Genomic DNA, 15801 nt, shown 5'->3' with positions numbered 1-15801 from the left:
AATCCTAACAGGGGAGAGACCAAAGGAAATAACACACAGAAATGAGACGGAGGCTTTGTGACGATGGAGACAGAGATGGGAGTGATGCTGTCACAGTCAAAGGAAGCTAGTAGCCACCAGAAGCTGAAAGAGGTGAGAAACAGACTCCTCCCTAGAGCTTCTGGAAGGAGCATAGTCATGCCAATGCCTTGATTTTAATCCAGGGATACTAAACCCAAACTTCTGGCTCCAGAACTGTGAGAGAATACATTTCCACTGTGCTAAGACATCAGATTTATGGTAATTTGTTACAACAGCCATAGACAACGAATACAGTTTGGTACCAGATGTGGAACGTTGCTATAATAAATACTTGAAAATGAGAAAATGTCTTTGGAATTAAATAACGTGTAGAGACTGTAAGAAATTTTTTAAATATATCTTTTATTGATTTTAGAGAGAGGAAGGAAGGGAGGGAGGGGGAGAGAGAGAGATAGGAACATCAATGAGAGAGTCATTGATCAGCTGCCTCCCACACACCCCCAACTACAACCCGGGCATGTGCCCTGACCGGGAATCGAACAGCAATCTCCTGGATCCTAGGTTGATGCTCAACTGCTGAGCAACGCCCGGTCGGGCTAGAGACTGTAAGAATTTTAAGGCATGTAGTAGCTGAAAAAAATTACCCCCAATAATATATCCACACAATCTGTGAATAGTCTTATAAGGCAACCCATGTGATTAAATTACAGATTTTGAAAAGAGGTATTATCCTGGATTATCTAGGTGGACTTACACGCAGTCACATGTATCCTTATAAGAAAGAGGCAGAGTTTAGGGACAAGCACACAACAAAAAAGTAATGGAAAGATGAAGAGGGAGAAGGTACAGCACAGCCAAGTAATGCCCAGAGCCACCAGAACTGGACGAAGCAAGGGATGGATTCTCCCCTATAGCCTCTGGAGGTAGTGTGGCCCTGTACACCTTGGCTTTTAAATTTCTGACCTCTAGAACTGTCAGATAATTAATTTCTGTTGTTTTAAGCCACCAAACGTGCGGCTGCATTTGTTACAGCAGCCATAGGAAACTGATACAGATTTTGATATGAGGAGTGGGAAGCTGCTATAACAAAAACCTGGAAATGTAGATAGAAGTGACTTTGGAATTGAATAATGGGTAGAGACTAGAAAAATTTTGAATCACACAATAGAAAAAGTCTAGATTGCTTTGAACAGACTATTGGTAGAAACACAGATGTTAAAGATACTTCTGGTGAGAGCTAAAAAAGAAATAAGGAGCACAGTAGAGAAAGCTTCTATGATCTTAGAGGAAACATATATCATCAGAAATAGAATGTTTGGTGGAAATATGAATGTTAAAGGCAGTTCTGATGAGGTTTCGGAAAGGATGAGAAACACATTATTAGAAACTGGAAGAAAGGTTCTCCTTGTTACGTAGGGGCAGAAACTTGGCTGTATTGTATCCTACAGTCATGCGGAAAGCAGAATTTGTAAGTGATGAACTTAGATATTTAGCTGAGGAGATTTCCAAGCAAAGCGTTGAAGGTGAGCCCTGGTTTTTTTTCTTGCTGCTTATAGTAAAATGCAAGAAGAAAGAGATAAATTGAGGAACTGTTAAGCAAAAAGGTACCAGGATTTGATGAACTGGGAAATTCTCAGTTTTTCTAGATTGTGAAAGATGCTAAAATTAGGAGGCTCGCTTTTGGGAAAGCATCCTCTGAAGGTAAGACCAAGAGTGTTAATTGATGACCTCTGGGTAGTATTAAAGAGTTAGGTAGGCAACTCATGAATGTACTAAACTGTCAGCAGAAGTCAGCAATAGAGGTAAGGTTATCCAAGAAAGGCCTGTGGATGACCTTCTTGTCTAAAGGTGAGAATCCTTATGACAAACAAAAACCAACAAGGTTTTCATAGACGTTATCCCAGCAGAAGCACTGCAGCACGGACTGAAAGGAAAGAAGGCTGCCAGACTCCTCAGCCTACAGTCAGGAGTCAGGATGATAAAACTACTCAACTGCAAATACGTGCTACCACCCAAGCAAAAGGTCACCCTTGTTACATAGGGACAGAGACTGGAAGAGCTGGAAGTGTGAGTGCAGAGTCAGGGGCCTGAGCCAGAGGTACAGAGGCAAAGGGTAGAGTCCGAGTCCCAAAGGCCAGATCCTCAAGTCACAGTGAACACTACTCAGGCTTTGAAACCTAATAGAATTTGCCTCGCTGAGTTTGGAATTATCTTGGAATGGGTGAACCTCTCATTCCTGACATTTTCCTTTTGGAATGGCAATATCTGTAACTATGATCCTATGCCTGTTCTACACTTGTATTTTGAAAGCAGGTAACTTGTCTTCTAGTTTCACAGGTCTATAGATGGAGAGGAAATGTGTTCAGAATGAATCTTGAGAGGAGAAACGTATCCTGGATTTTCTAGGTGGTGTCTAAATGCAGTCACACTTACCCTTATAAAAGAGGCAGGGAGAGTTCGGAGACAGACTTATACTCACAGAGGTGAAGGTGATATGAAGATGAAGCGGAGAGAAAAGCAGCCACAGGAATGCCAATAGCCACCAGAAGCCGAAAGAAGCAAGAAAAACATTTTCTCCTTAAGCCTCTGGAGGAAGTACAGCCCTGAGACTTCTGGCATGCAGAACTGCGAGAGAATATATTTCTCCTCTTTTTAAACTTGCAAGTTCATGTAAATTTGTAGTTTCTACAACACTAAAAATAGAATGAGGTGTGATGTAGTGAAGTGTACACTTGAAGAACCTGGTCTTCATGCAGAGTTATGTGGTGGTCATCAATTCAGGGTCGCCTTAGGCTTCCTCAGCAGAAGGTTACAGGATCAGGAAGCCGATGTCCTGTTTCCCTTACCATGTTTACTCAGCAGCATTACGCCCAGTTCTCTGTGCTACAACTTTAAAAAGACATTGACATGTTGAAATTCGTTTAAAGGAAAAAGACCAAGAGGAGAGAGAAATCACACATATGACAATGAGTTGAAACAACTAGGTAGTGATGATTAGTGCTTATCTTGAAAAAAACCTTGCAAGGAATCTGGCAGTTATCCTCAAACCACACAGAAGTCTGCCTTGTAAAGGAGGGAAGGGAGGACCTCACTCCCTTCAACTCTACAGAGGAGAAGCTGCAGAGAGACAGATTCAGGATCCATAAGTTTTAAAGCTTTGAATTTTGAGCATACTGCATAGTGGTGCTAGATTGTCTGTCACCTGGGGGGTTCACTGACTGAAATGGTGACCAACTGGGGCTTGCTGTCTAGAGCATTCCTGTGTAAATAAGCAGATTAGATAATATGCCTCAGGGTCCGTTCAGACATGATTGTGTAACTCTACTGCCATTAGGAGGCGTGGATGTGTTCATCTGTTATCATCCAACATTAAAGTACTCTCAGCTTTCTCTGATCACTCCAAATTCTTCTAAACTATCTCAGTTGGTGAGTCTAGGTAGAAAGCAGTCCTCAACCTGGGGGTGACCAACTTTAAGCCAAAGTAGACAATAGCCTATATTCTATTTTCCTGCTAAAGTACCTATCAACACAAACTCATTTGCTTTTCGACAACAGTAAACTGTTCAACCTTTCCTCTTCCTTGAGTATTTTTGAACTTCATTTTGTAAAGCTTGTTGGTCCTCCACATACGAGTAAGGTAAAATCTTAGGAGGGCGGCCGCAACACCAGGTGGCAGGGGCCACAGCCCAGCAGTAGCCCTGCTGTGGTGACACAAGGCCCATGGTTTCGGGCAAGCAGGGCAATGTGCTGCCACTGTGGGGCAACGGGAAGACTATGAACCTCAACCCATGATCTTGACCAACATCCTTTCCTCAGCCTACCGCGAGGTGGTGGACGAGGTCTACTTTAAGGTCACACATGTTGAACTATGGGAGAAAGGAAGCTGGAAGACAGCAAGCCAAACAGGGACGTGCAGAGGGGTCAGTAGACATTCAAGGTGTTAGAACAGGAGGAATTGTTTCTACAGCTTTATGCCTGTTATACAAATTTTTTACTCTGAAGTTAACTAGTAAGCAAGTGATGGGTCTCATAACACACAGAGACTCTCCACATATAAGAGCCATCGGATTTATGTATATAGATGCACAGCCCCCTGCAGCTCTACGGGATGGTTTGAATCCTTCCTGATGACAAGAGGACCTGGATGTGAAGATCGGTGGAGGCTGTGTAATGGCCATTGGAGAAATGCTGCAGTCTTTTCTCACACAACTGGAGAGGTTTTCTACCTTGTTTCCAAGAATTTTAGTTCTCGTTCAGAAGAATATCTATCAATAGATTAAAAACTGGCCTAGAAAAACCAAGCAAGATAGGAAGAAGGCACCAAGGAAATAGATAGACATGTTGAAGGCAGATGTTCAAGGTCTCCAAGGAGATCACTGAGTCTACAGAGGCCCCCAAGAAGATCAAGAAGGAGAAGCCATCATTGGGAGGGCCACGGGTATTCTAGTTTTGACCAAGAGTTAGAAGGAGAGAAAGAACACCAGCTACTAGACCATAAAGAGAGAGAGAGAGAGAGAGAGAGAGAAGGAGAGAAGAGAAAGAGGGAGGGAGGAAGGGAGGGAGGGAGGGAGGGAGGGAGGGAGGGATGTTTGTACATATACCTATAGCTGTCGGGTCTTAGGGCAGTGGACTTGTTTGTTCAGTGGGTGAGATAAAACTCTCCATTTTTTCTTTTACCCTTCCATCCTCCTGCCTTAGCAGTTCCAGAATGATTTAAACTATGTATTCTCTGGTTAAGGAGGAGAGGTATTAACCATTTGCTCTCAGGTGTCCTTGGCTGGGGAAGACAAGGTCTTGTGATTCACAAGCTGGCTACAAGCTGCCCAAACTGTTTAGCCTGGTTTAATATTCTTGTCTCAGTTTCCCAATTCCACCTGCCCAGGAATTTTCCTAGCTTCTTACTATCCTGCCACAGGGAACATAGTCCCAGCAAAGAAAACTCTACAAAGCCTAGCAGAAGCAAAGAACATTCCCACAAAGAAGATCACAGTGATAGTAAGAACCAGTCTGACAAACACAATCATTTAAGGAGCCAAAGTATAGAAACAGAGAGCCAAAGAAAACAACATAAATACAAAGACAAGACTGTGTGAAAATTTTTTGTGAAAGTTGATCACATTCAATTCTATAAATATTTGATTTAATCTGCTTTCTTTCCCCCTTCAAAATAAAATAAAATAAAATAAACCTAGCAGGAATTGAACTCAGTTTTATTTGTTTCTAACCTCTGATTAAATGCTAATTCTATTCTCCAGAGATCTGATGTCCTCAGCCAACTGACACTGAGTGTCCTTTCTCTTTCCCTCTCATGTTCTCTAACCATCTAGATAAACAAGACAACCCAAGGGAGAAATCTGAACCTTCCTCTTTGGCTGTGCCTATAAAAGAGAAAAGCAATGCAGAAATCAAAGAACCAGTTATTTGAGAGATACAATATTAAACCACTGGTTTTTTAACTATTGTAACTGCTTCCAGAAGTGGCTATTATCTTTTCCCAAGCTGAAAGTGCTTCGTAGATTACATTTTCTAGGCCTGACTAATTATGCCCATGGCTCCAGCCTGGGATAGAATTACCCAGGAGAAATCAAATCTTTACCAGTGAGTTCCAAGTATTCCACAGAAGCCCACAGTTCTAATATGGGTTGCCCTTTTTAGAAAGCGATTCTTGAAAGGTGATATTAATATTCATGACCACTTACAATATGCCCACTTTGATATAATTATTTATAATAAATAATAATATATTTGGTCTTCACCCCCATGTTTAGAACAGAGCTCCTAAAACCCTTGGAATTTCTTAAGTGATGACAGCAATCAAGCCCCCAGATAACCTAAGTTTGAGGCTGGTTGCCTTGGAGCTCAACCACGTGATTAGAGGGTGAAACTGTTAGTCCCACCCACTCCCCAACCTAACCTAAGAGAAAAGGAGACCCAAAGGAGGTGAAACAATGGCTAATAATTTAATCAATCATGGGTATATAAGGAAGCCTCCATAAAAACCCAGAACAGGATTTAGAGAGCTTCTGGATTGGTGAACATGTGGAGATTTAGGGAAAGAGGTGTGCTTAGAGAGATAATACAAGTTCTGAGCCTTTTCCCCATACCTTGCCCTATGCATATGGCTGTTCCTGAGTTATATTGTCTTCTAATAAACCAGCAATGTGGTTAAGTAAAATGTTTCTCCAAGTTCTGTGAACTGCTCTAGCAAAATAATCTAACCTGAGGAGGGGGTCATTGGAACCTCCCACCTACAGCTGTTGGGTCAGAAGCACAGTTGACAACCCGCATTTGTGATTGGTGTCTGAAGTCCTCTGGGAAAGGGGCAGTCTTGTGGGACTAAGTCCTTTACTTGTGGGATTAGAAGCTATGTCCAGGTGGACAGTGTCAGAATTGAGTTGAATTGTAGGACACCCAGGTGGTGTTGGAGAATGAACTGTTTGGTGTGGGGAAGAAAAACAACTGCACATTGCAATTGGGTGCAGAATTGTACCCATTTAAACACACAACAGTGAGACTAAAAGTACACTACCAAAAAAATTATATCCACAACTACTTAGACTTACTACTTAGACAACTACTTAGACCTGTTCTAAGCTACTTATGTGTGCAATTTTGGCTTCAACTCTTCTGGAACAAAATTCCCAAAAAACACTTTTACCCAATATGGGAATTTTATTTCTGAGACATGCAAACAAATCAGCAAATATTTATTTGAATCTATTAGTAATACGTAAGTGAATTCTAAAGTCAGGATTTTCAACTTAACTTGAAGCTTGCATCTAAAAATTGGAAAATGGGCTGTTATACTCTAAGGTTGTTGTTGTTTTCTTTTATATAGACAGAGAAATTCACTCATCAACCAACACAAATGCAACAAAATCCCAAAAGGCACATGATCATCCCCAATAAAAATGATAGATGCATTTTGTTCATATAAAAGTGCCGTATAAATGCTGAATAATTGTAAGTCATTATTTCAAATCTGATTTAAGAGGCAAAGCATCTATATTTGGCAAGACTTGTTCCTCTGCTCCTAATTAGTCAGTAAACAAGAAATTGACAAACAGTGACTGATACCTTATTTACAAAAGCTTTCATTTTTTCAGGCTATAACATTTTCTACCACTATTGACAGTTCTTCTTTAGTCCACTTCACGGAAGACTCACAAAAGTTTGGACATGTACAGTGAATGTTAAAAGTATTTTCTAGGTACTAGAAAACCATCTTGGTTTCCATCAGCAAGATAAAGAGCAGGCCTCCAAAAGCAATATCAACTAGTACATTAAAGTGAGTTTACTAAGCCAATTAGATATAAACTACTTACTAGCACGAAATGTATTGAACTCCACTCTCCCTAAAAGCGAAATGACTACTATATCTTTCCTTCATAAAATAATCCAATATTCTATCAAGTATTACAGTAGTTTTCAAACTATGTTCGATCTTTTGGGCCCAAACACAGGCTTTGCCTGGCAGGACTCATGTTGAGAAAGCTGCTATCCCCACAGTTGGTGCACAGTCAGTGCACTACAGTCTCTGGAGGGCACTGCTGTCCAGGACTCTGCCCTTCCCACCCTCCCACCCACCATGCTCATACACATATTTGCATTCCTAGCCTAGGAACCTCTGTTCAGAAGCCTCCTTGTGTGGATTGGGGGAGGGGATGGTGCTCTCCATTCCCTAGGCCCTAGGAAGCCTAAAATAGCAGGACCCTTTTACGGGGCTCCCTTAAAAGTGAAAACAACCCCCCCACACACACACACAAACACACTTCTGTGCTGATCTATCTAACTCTGCCCGTAGCCATTCCATGGGGTAAAATGGGATATTGGGAAAGCAGCACTCTCTCTTTATGGCCTCTCTGTTAAAATATCACAGTAAGTGAATAAAGGCTTAATAGTTATTTCCCATTTGATTTGTTATCTTAATTGACCACCAGGACACCAGCCAGCCCTCTAAGTCCAACAGTTCCTTGGAGGTGCTTTGAGGATGTCATATGAAACACAGAGGTTACGTGACAATAGTGCTCCCAGAAACTCCCTTCCCAAAGCATGCTTACCAGCCGCAGTTGGAGTGGCTCTGTGTCTGTTTTAGATGTTGAGGTTATGAGCAAGACTTCAACTGAGAAAAGGATTATTCAGGGCTTATCATAGCATCTTATCATTACTGCAGATTTGGAAAACATTATACTAATAATTCTCGTTTTTACATTCTAAATAGTCATGCCATTTTGAAAAGGAAATAGCCCAGCACAAGTAGTGAGGTCATCATTCATTAAGGATGCCTCACCCTCAGACCAGGGAGGGCTCGATTATCACAGTAAAGAGGGATTTTTTTTTTTTTTTGATATGTCTTTCTTGATTTCAGAAAGAGGAAAGGAGAGGGAGAAAGAGAGAGAGAAACATCAATGATGAGAGAGACATTGATCGGAAGCCTCCTGCATGCCCCCGACTGGGGATGGAGCCAGCAACCCCGGCATGTGCCCTGACTGGGAATCAAGCCGAGACCTCCTGGATCCTAGGTCAATGCTCAATTGCTGAGCCGCGCTGGCTGGGCAGTAAAGAGGGATCTTGAGACTATAATGAAAACCATGATGGAAGCTAAAGACTATCTTTACTGGAAACTTCCATGCAGTGAGAGGGAAGAGATGGAACATGCCCTGTATGGATTCACTGATGAAAAGAGATGAGGGTTCTCACTATCATCATGGTTGTCATTATACCCTAATAGCTACTATTTAGTGAATATCTATACTGTAAACAAACACACCCCTGGGAATTTCATATGCTGTCAACATTAATCCCCTAGTAAAGCCTTGAAGAATAATCTCCATTTTACAGGTTAGGAAATTTAAACTTAAAGGGATTAAATAAAGTTTCCAAGGTCACACAGCAGATGATTACTTCTAACTGTATTTGAACCAGTTTTATTGCAAAGCCCATGCTTTTAGCTCCCACTCAATAATGTCTCCTCCACTAATGTTTCAACTGTCATAGAGTAAAGTAATATCTGTTCTATAACTTATCAATTGTATTGAGTGCCCTAATAACAAAATAATTCTTTCAAACTACCAACAAAAGAATATTTCCAGATAGTCAAAGCAAATTAGCTTTGACTTGCTTAGACACATGCCGTTAGAGCAAAACAAGCAAAAACAAAGTCTAAGGGCCTAACAAAATCAGTCACTGGCCCAGTCCATGCTTCATCTCTGTCTACCTTTCCACCTAACAGTCATCTCTTCTAGAGTGAGTGAATGAAGACAAGTGTCATCAGCACACTGAAGAGATACCCGGCTGGACTTTTCCCCTGACTCCCGTGATCCCTTTCAATCGCTCCACCCACAAGCACTCGCTCACTTGCCTTGTGATCAGAAACTAAGTCTACTGATTGTGACAATAAAATAGATGCTGAACTGGTCCTTGTGGGATCTGAACACTTTATCTTAAAGATATTTACTTAGGTTTAAATGAATTCACAGCCACGATTAAAGTTCCATAATGGAATAGACCCGATCTCACCTTCTGCTCTCATCGTCACCCCCACATCCTTCATGACCCTCACTTTCACTCTCTGCCACCTATAAAAGGTATGTGTTCAGGGAGAGAATGTAGACTTGAAGCAGCGTAACACCTTAAAATTAGCTCACTGCCCAGCTGTTCCTAACTTGAGTTACTTTGCATCCACGAACAACTAGGTGTGTTTCTGTGTCCTCATGAATGCCCTGGCTCTCAAGAGTCAGTGTGACTTTGTTGTTAACCACTTCCCAGAAAATAAACCGCTCCCACAACTTCTCTATGACTTTCATGATCAGTTACAAAAGCCCTCAGTAGTTCATAATCCATACACCACAATTCAGTAAATTATCATCGTCACTGCCATAAATGGCAAGTTTGCAATTGACTAGGACAGGTGTTATACAGTCTTGTCACTCAACCAAAATATAGATGCTCGGTGCCAGTGAGGGCACGGCTGACTCACTCGGTGAAGGATGCCGATGACTCACTGGGAAATCCAAAGATAGCACCAATGCAATGACTCTGTCTAGTGATGTTTTTCCAATCTGCCAACCCTGTTACAAGATTATGAGTTTGTTGCCCATTTCCTGTATGGTTCTTTTTTCTGCTTGAAAACAATAAAATTATCCACCTCACTTTCAGCCAGGCTGAACTGTGACTTTCTTTATGTTACTCCAAAACCATAAAGGGCAACGATTATACAAAAGTGAGTGAGAACCACTAGCACACCTGGAGCATGGAGACGCTCCGTGCATGTCACCACCACCTTTGTGCAACGCGCAGCTGAAAGAAACCACACCCGTTTCTAGGCTGTGTCCACAAGTACGGGGAGGGAGGAACAGGACTCCAGACAGGAAACATCAGAATTTTGAAAGGAGTTGACTAAGGTGACACTGTTCCAGCTCTCAAAATTTTGGTATTTCTATAAACTCTTACACAAAATAATAACTCTTATTATTATTTATGGAACCCTTGTTATGTGCTAGGCATTATGCTAAGTATTTTATTCACATTAAACCATTTAATCCTTGCAACCCTATAAAGTCGATGAGAATACGCTCTATTACCTGTGAGGTGGTAGAGCAAAGTAGAAAGGAGATGGAATCTAGAGCCAGATTGCATAGGTTAAATCTGGCTCGGCCACCCATTAGCTCTATCGCCTTGGACCTGTTACAGGCACCTCTCACGGACTCGAGAGAGGTGTTACAGGACAGCCCCCCCAAGTCAGAGGGGGAGGGCGGTGTCATGCTTGTAGGAATGAATTCAAATGAGTGACTCCAGATAAGAATCGTGTTGTGTTAAAGTGAATTTATTAAAAAATTAAATCATGCATATTTATTAAAGAAGTAAGGCAAGTAAATCTATACATCTGGCTTGTGAAGCACAGACGGGCTCTCAGCTAATCCGAAGAGCCAGTTGGGTGGGGCTTTGAGGCCTTATATACCCTCCTGTCTATAGGTCTCAGAATTCCTCTGCTGAATATCTTGGTACAGACTAATTCTCAAGGTCCCTTTTTACTTTATCATGGCCTTCCCAGAATTCATGAAAAGAGTCTGACAATTTTATCTTGCCAAGCCTTTAGACTGCTGGCTTTCCAGTTTAGGGAGTAAAAAAATAAAACTGTCCTTCCCTTCCCCTTCCCTCCTCCTTTCCTGCATTCTTCCCTTAGGGAGGTTTTTAACCATTTGTTCTCAAGTGTCCTTGCCCTGGGAAGATAAAGAGTCTGTAATTTACAAGCTGGCTGCAAACAGCCCCACACTGTTTGGCCTTGTTTTAACTTTCCTGCCTCAGTTTCCTTATTCTACTTGCCCTGGAATTTTCCTAGATTTTCACTGCCCTGTAACAAATCTACCCCATGGAGTGATTTTGATGATTCGAGGAGTTGAATTATGGAAAGCACTTGCTCAATATGCAGGCCAGCAATGGTTATTGCTACACCCTCAATGGTTAACTGGGCCCACAGAGTAGGGACAGAGGAAGTGGGGTGAGATACTTTAAAGGAGCTAGTGAGGATGGTTGTTATTGAAGGCAATAAAAGTTTTGCCATCCTAAAACTGACTTCTGGGATACTAATTTTAAGTTGGGTATTAAGAAACAAAAGACTCAGAAAAAAGTGTCTGTTTGACCCTGTCTTTTTATGCCCAAGAGATTCAGATGGAGAGACCTACTCCAGGAATGAAATCTTAGCAGTCACCTTAGCCTAACTGGAATTGAGTAGGATAGATAGGAAGGACCCAGGCAGGGCCCTGGTACCTGGATCACTCCCTATGTCCATTGTTTCTAGGTTGGCTAGCAAAAATTTGCCTGCCATGTATGTTCTGCTCTTCCTCAACTACCTGTAAATTGCCCATTTTCACTTTTGAAGCCTAAGTCCCTGTTCTCCCGTTTTCTCCTTTGTCCAAAATGATATATATGCCCAATTTTTCCTCACTGTCTTTGGGAATTTTTAGGCTTATGTAAATTCCCTGTGTGTACATATTACAATTTTATTTTCTCCTGTTAATCTTTGTTAATTTATCAGCCCATCTCGAAGAACTTAGAGGGTGGGAAGAAAAGTATTGGGGTTTTTTTTAGTCCCAGCACCATGTAAGAGCTGCCATCACCAGTGATGTTAACATGCACCTTCATTCCCTCCATCCGCTGCCTGTTTAGCAATCTACACACCAGGAAAAGGCAAGAGACTATTTCTGCAGTATCACTAAAATCAGATCCTTGTTTCTAGGAAGAGAATATATCTATACTTCCAGTCCTCAAGTATAAATTCTGACCCAGTGGCAATTGTCTATTCAGAATGAATCTCCTTTAACATAAAATAGGCATAGCTCTTGTCTCATCTGGGATTCCCTAGCAGCAGAGCCTGAGACAAGGGCTTAGCAAGCATGATTTATGAAGAAGTGTCCCTAATGAAAAACCTGAAAGGGAGAGAGAAAATCAGGGCTGGGAAAGGGAAAGAACTGAGCAAGAAAGGGGTCTCAGGTAAACAGTAGCCTTAGCCTGAATCACAGAGGACTCTAGAACATAAATCACACCATGAAGTTGTCCCCAGCTTGAGGCAAGAGGTCCAGTCTTTGCACCCTCTTATCAGTGAGTCATTGGCCAGGAGCTGCTTCTAAGGTGAATGGAAGCCAAGGCCAGCTCCACGGGGGATGCAGAGTGGAGCAAGCGGTGAGCCAAGCTGCCAGGCCCCATAGCACTGGGGGATCTGGACAGGGCACCAATAGCATCTATTATTGTCCTACCAGACAGTAGGACCATAAAAACAAAGGTATTGCTCCTCATGTCCTTGAAACAAGCACATGGCTCCATAAAGAGTTCAATCCCAAAGATTAATGGCCAGTTTACCTTCTTCCATCATAAAACAATCAAAATAAAATTCCTGAATTTTAAAGATCTATCCAAGCCAGGCAGACTCTCCAGGATCCTTTGTTTTAGGAGGGGCCACAATAGGCTAGGGTTTCATCTCAGCAAGAAGTTTCAGTTAGCAGTCCTCTTGCTCATCCCCAGAATAAACCTGTTCTCTAATTTAGCTTTGCTGAAATGGACACAGTCAAATGGAAATCATTCCTGTGCTCATTGGCAGACTACCATATTTCCTCCCCCAAAAAGGTCAGGGTAGGGAAAGGTGTTTCCAATCTTCCCTCTATAAGGAAATTGTAAGAGTGAGACAGTGCAGTTACAGGAGTATAATTAATGTCATTAAATCTCTGTCGGGGAATGATTATGCCTTGAATTTAGAGGTCACCTCCCTGCAGGGATTTGCAAAGGAAAATCCTCAGCTTTACATTACCTTACTCATCCTGACAGCACCTCCTGTGAGACAAGCAGAGAACCAGCTTTACTCTATGCAGTCACTCTGGGCAAGAAAGCAAACTTAATTCAGCATCATCAGATACTTGGGGTAGAGGACCTGTCTTCTAGCATCCTTTCCTGGGCCCTGTGCAGGTCCAGTTTTGTGAACATGTCACCTGCTCAGTTGCACAAGGCCCCACTCTTAGGAGGGTCCCACGTTTGGTTTAACATTCTGATGTCACTCTCTTGAGACTCTTAATAATTTTTTAGCAAGAGGTCACATATTTGCATTTTACACTATCGCCCACAAATCAGGGAGCCAGCCCCAGGTGTACGTATTGAGCAGACCTGAGATGTGAGTGAGGAAGCTTTGCAGCAAGCCCGCTGCCCCCTGTAACCTCTACAAAGGTGTTATAGTCACTAGTACTGGTGACCAAATACTTGTGGTTTTCCTTCCAGACACAAGTAGGATGGAACTGACACTTGCAGCCAATGAAATGTGAGGGGAAAGTGCTGATGTCACATCTGGACAGAAGTTTCCTAGGCCAGTGCTTCATGTACCACATTCCCTTTCTCCTGCCTGTAGTTCAGATGGAGCTTCTCTCAGCAGGTCCCTAAGGGAGACAGAGCTCCCAGACCACCTGCAACAAACATGTTCTGTGAAAAAGATAAAACTTAGTTGTTTAAGACTATTGAGATTGTGCAGTTATTTTCTCATAACTGAGGCTATCCTGATGGGTACACAAGGTGTGTACAAATTCTCCTAGCATCCTTTGCAACACTTAGAGAGGAGCTGGGGAGAAGCAGCAGGGTGCAGGGCAACAATGTTTCCGATCATGGGGAGGAAGACTCCCGCACCAAGGTATGAGGCTGAGAGGCAACCCATAGCTATTGTTTCACTTTAGTCCAACTATCACCGCTGACATAGCATTAGGAGGCTTCATTTGCAAAGGTCTAACAGCAAATGGATTTGAACCAGAGGAAAAAATCTGATCAAATTAACATCCCACCCCTGCCATTCTGTTAATACTCAGCAAGCGCAAATTGCTTTTTGTTTTTCAAATAAGATAAAGAGAAAGAGATAAAATTACCCTAAAAGACCCCAAAAGTTTCCTAGGGGTTGACTCGTCAAGCTCAGCAAATAAAGGGTATTTTATTGAAATGTTTGATGAGCTTGGGAGCTGCAGCAGCTTAATAAAAAACTGACCCATTTGTCTCTCTCACAAGCCAGGAATCAAGGTCAACATGAATTTACAGTAGCCCTTGGAACAGCTCTGTAAAAAAGTGTCTTGCTCTGCCTGCGCGCTGAAACAGCTGCAGTGTTTTATTCATGACCAAATGTTTTCAGAATGATTAAACCAGCACTGAATGTGGACAGTCTGTATCACCTGAGTGACAAGAATTAAGTGAGATTCAGATTAAAACGCTAAATGAGTTTGTACCAAGATTAAGCCAGATACATGGTAAACACTAAGAAAATACATGCTGGAGAGGTGTGGAAACAACCACCTAGAGGACACCTCAGAATAACAAACAGCACCAGAGCAAGTGTTTGGAGTGGAAAGCAAGTCAGTGGGGACTGAAATTACCTGCTGAAAATACAAATTGCCCAGCAATATTTAGAAAACAAAACACACACGGCCAAATGAACAACTTAATCCACATGTATATTCATAGTGGATTTGGCTCAAAAAAGAAGGTACAATAATAAAGTCCATTATACTGACACACTAAAAGTTGGTAAACAAATTTCAGAACAAAACATAAGTTAGAAACCAAAAATTACTCTAAGAAAGCTAGATTTCCTACTGCAAAAGAATAAAAGTGCTTTGAGTTATATAGAGTTTTTCTTTAAAAAAAAAAAAAAAGTCCACAGTTGAAAGCCAAAATGAATGGAAATTTATTATTCACCAAATATTACTGTAAAGATAGAATAAAAAATAAAACACCATTAGAAAACAATCTATAAAGATTACATGAGTAAGGTTTAAAAATTTTGTTATATAATGAATATAGAAATAAAGTCACATAGACCTTTGCGAATGACATTTGTAAGTAACCTGAGATACTGATGAATAAATATAATATTTGAACTGATACCCTCAAACCTCCCTGTATATGGTTTTCTAAGCTCCTCTAAATCAACTCGCGTTCCATGGAACATAACCCCATGGATCCGCAGGTCTTCCCTACAACCTGCATGTATGGATTTGCAAAAGGGGCAGCAACAGGCTGTCGTACTTAGAAATTCCCAGTAGTGGCCTTTTGCCTGGGAAAATTTCGCAGCCGGCTTCGTGGAAACGCTTGCTCCCAGACCCGTGAGGCAGGCCAAGTCCGTCCCACCGCAGGCAAGGACACACGCCTCACTCCTGAAGCCCTGGTAGGGGAGGGCGCAGTGGTTCCCTTTTCATTCTGGCTGCCAAGTAAGTAGGAGGAGGTGCCGGGGATAAAGCAAGTTAGAGGCCCCGGCACACA

The 15801-nt window shown here is 41.9% G+C and overlaps 1 pseudogene; it reads left to right on the top strand.

Moving 5' to 3' along the window:
- Window positions 1–4041: 4041 nt before the first annotated feature.
- Window positions 4042–5114, top strand: LOC107534663 (pre-mRNA-splicing factor 38B-like; annotated as a pseudogene).
- The last annotated feature ends 10687 nt before the right edge of the window (window positions 5115–15801 follow it).

The sequence above is a fragment of the Miniopterus natalensis genome, chromosome 9, assembly GCF_054644295.1.
Source record: "Miniopterus natalensis isolate mMinNat1 chromosome 9, mMinNat1.hap1, whole genome shotgun sequence".
NCBI lineage: Eukaryota > Metazoa > Chordata > Mammalia > Chiroptera > Miniopteridae > Miniopterus > Miniopterus natalensis.
The sequence above is the reverse complement of the archived record's forward strand: the minus strand, read 5'-3'. Positions and strand labels throughout refer to the sequence as shown.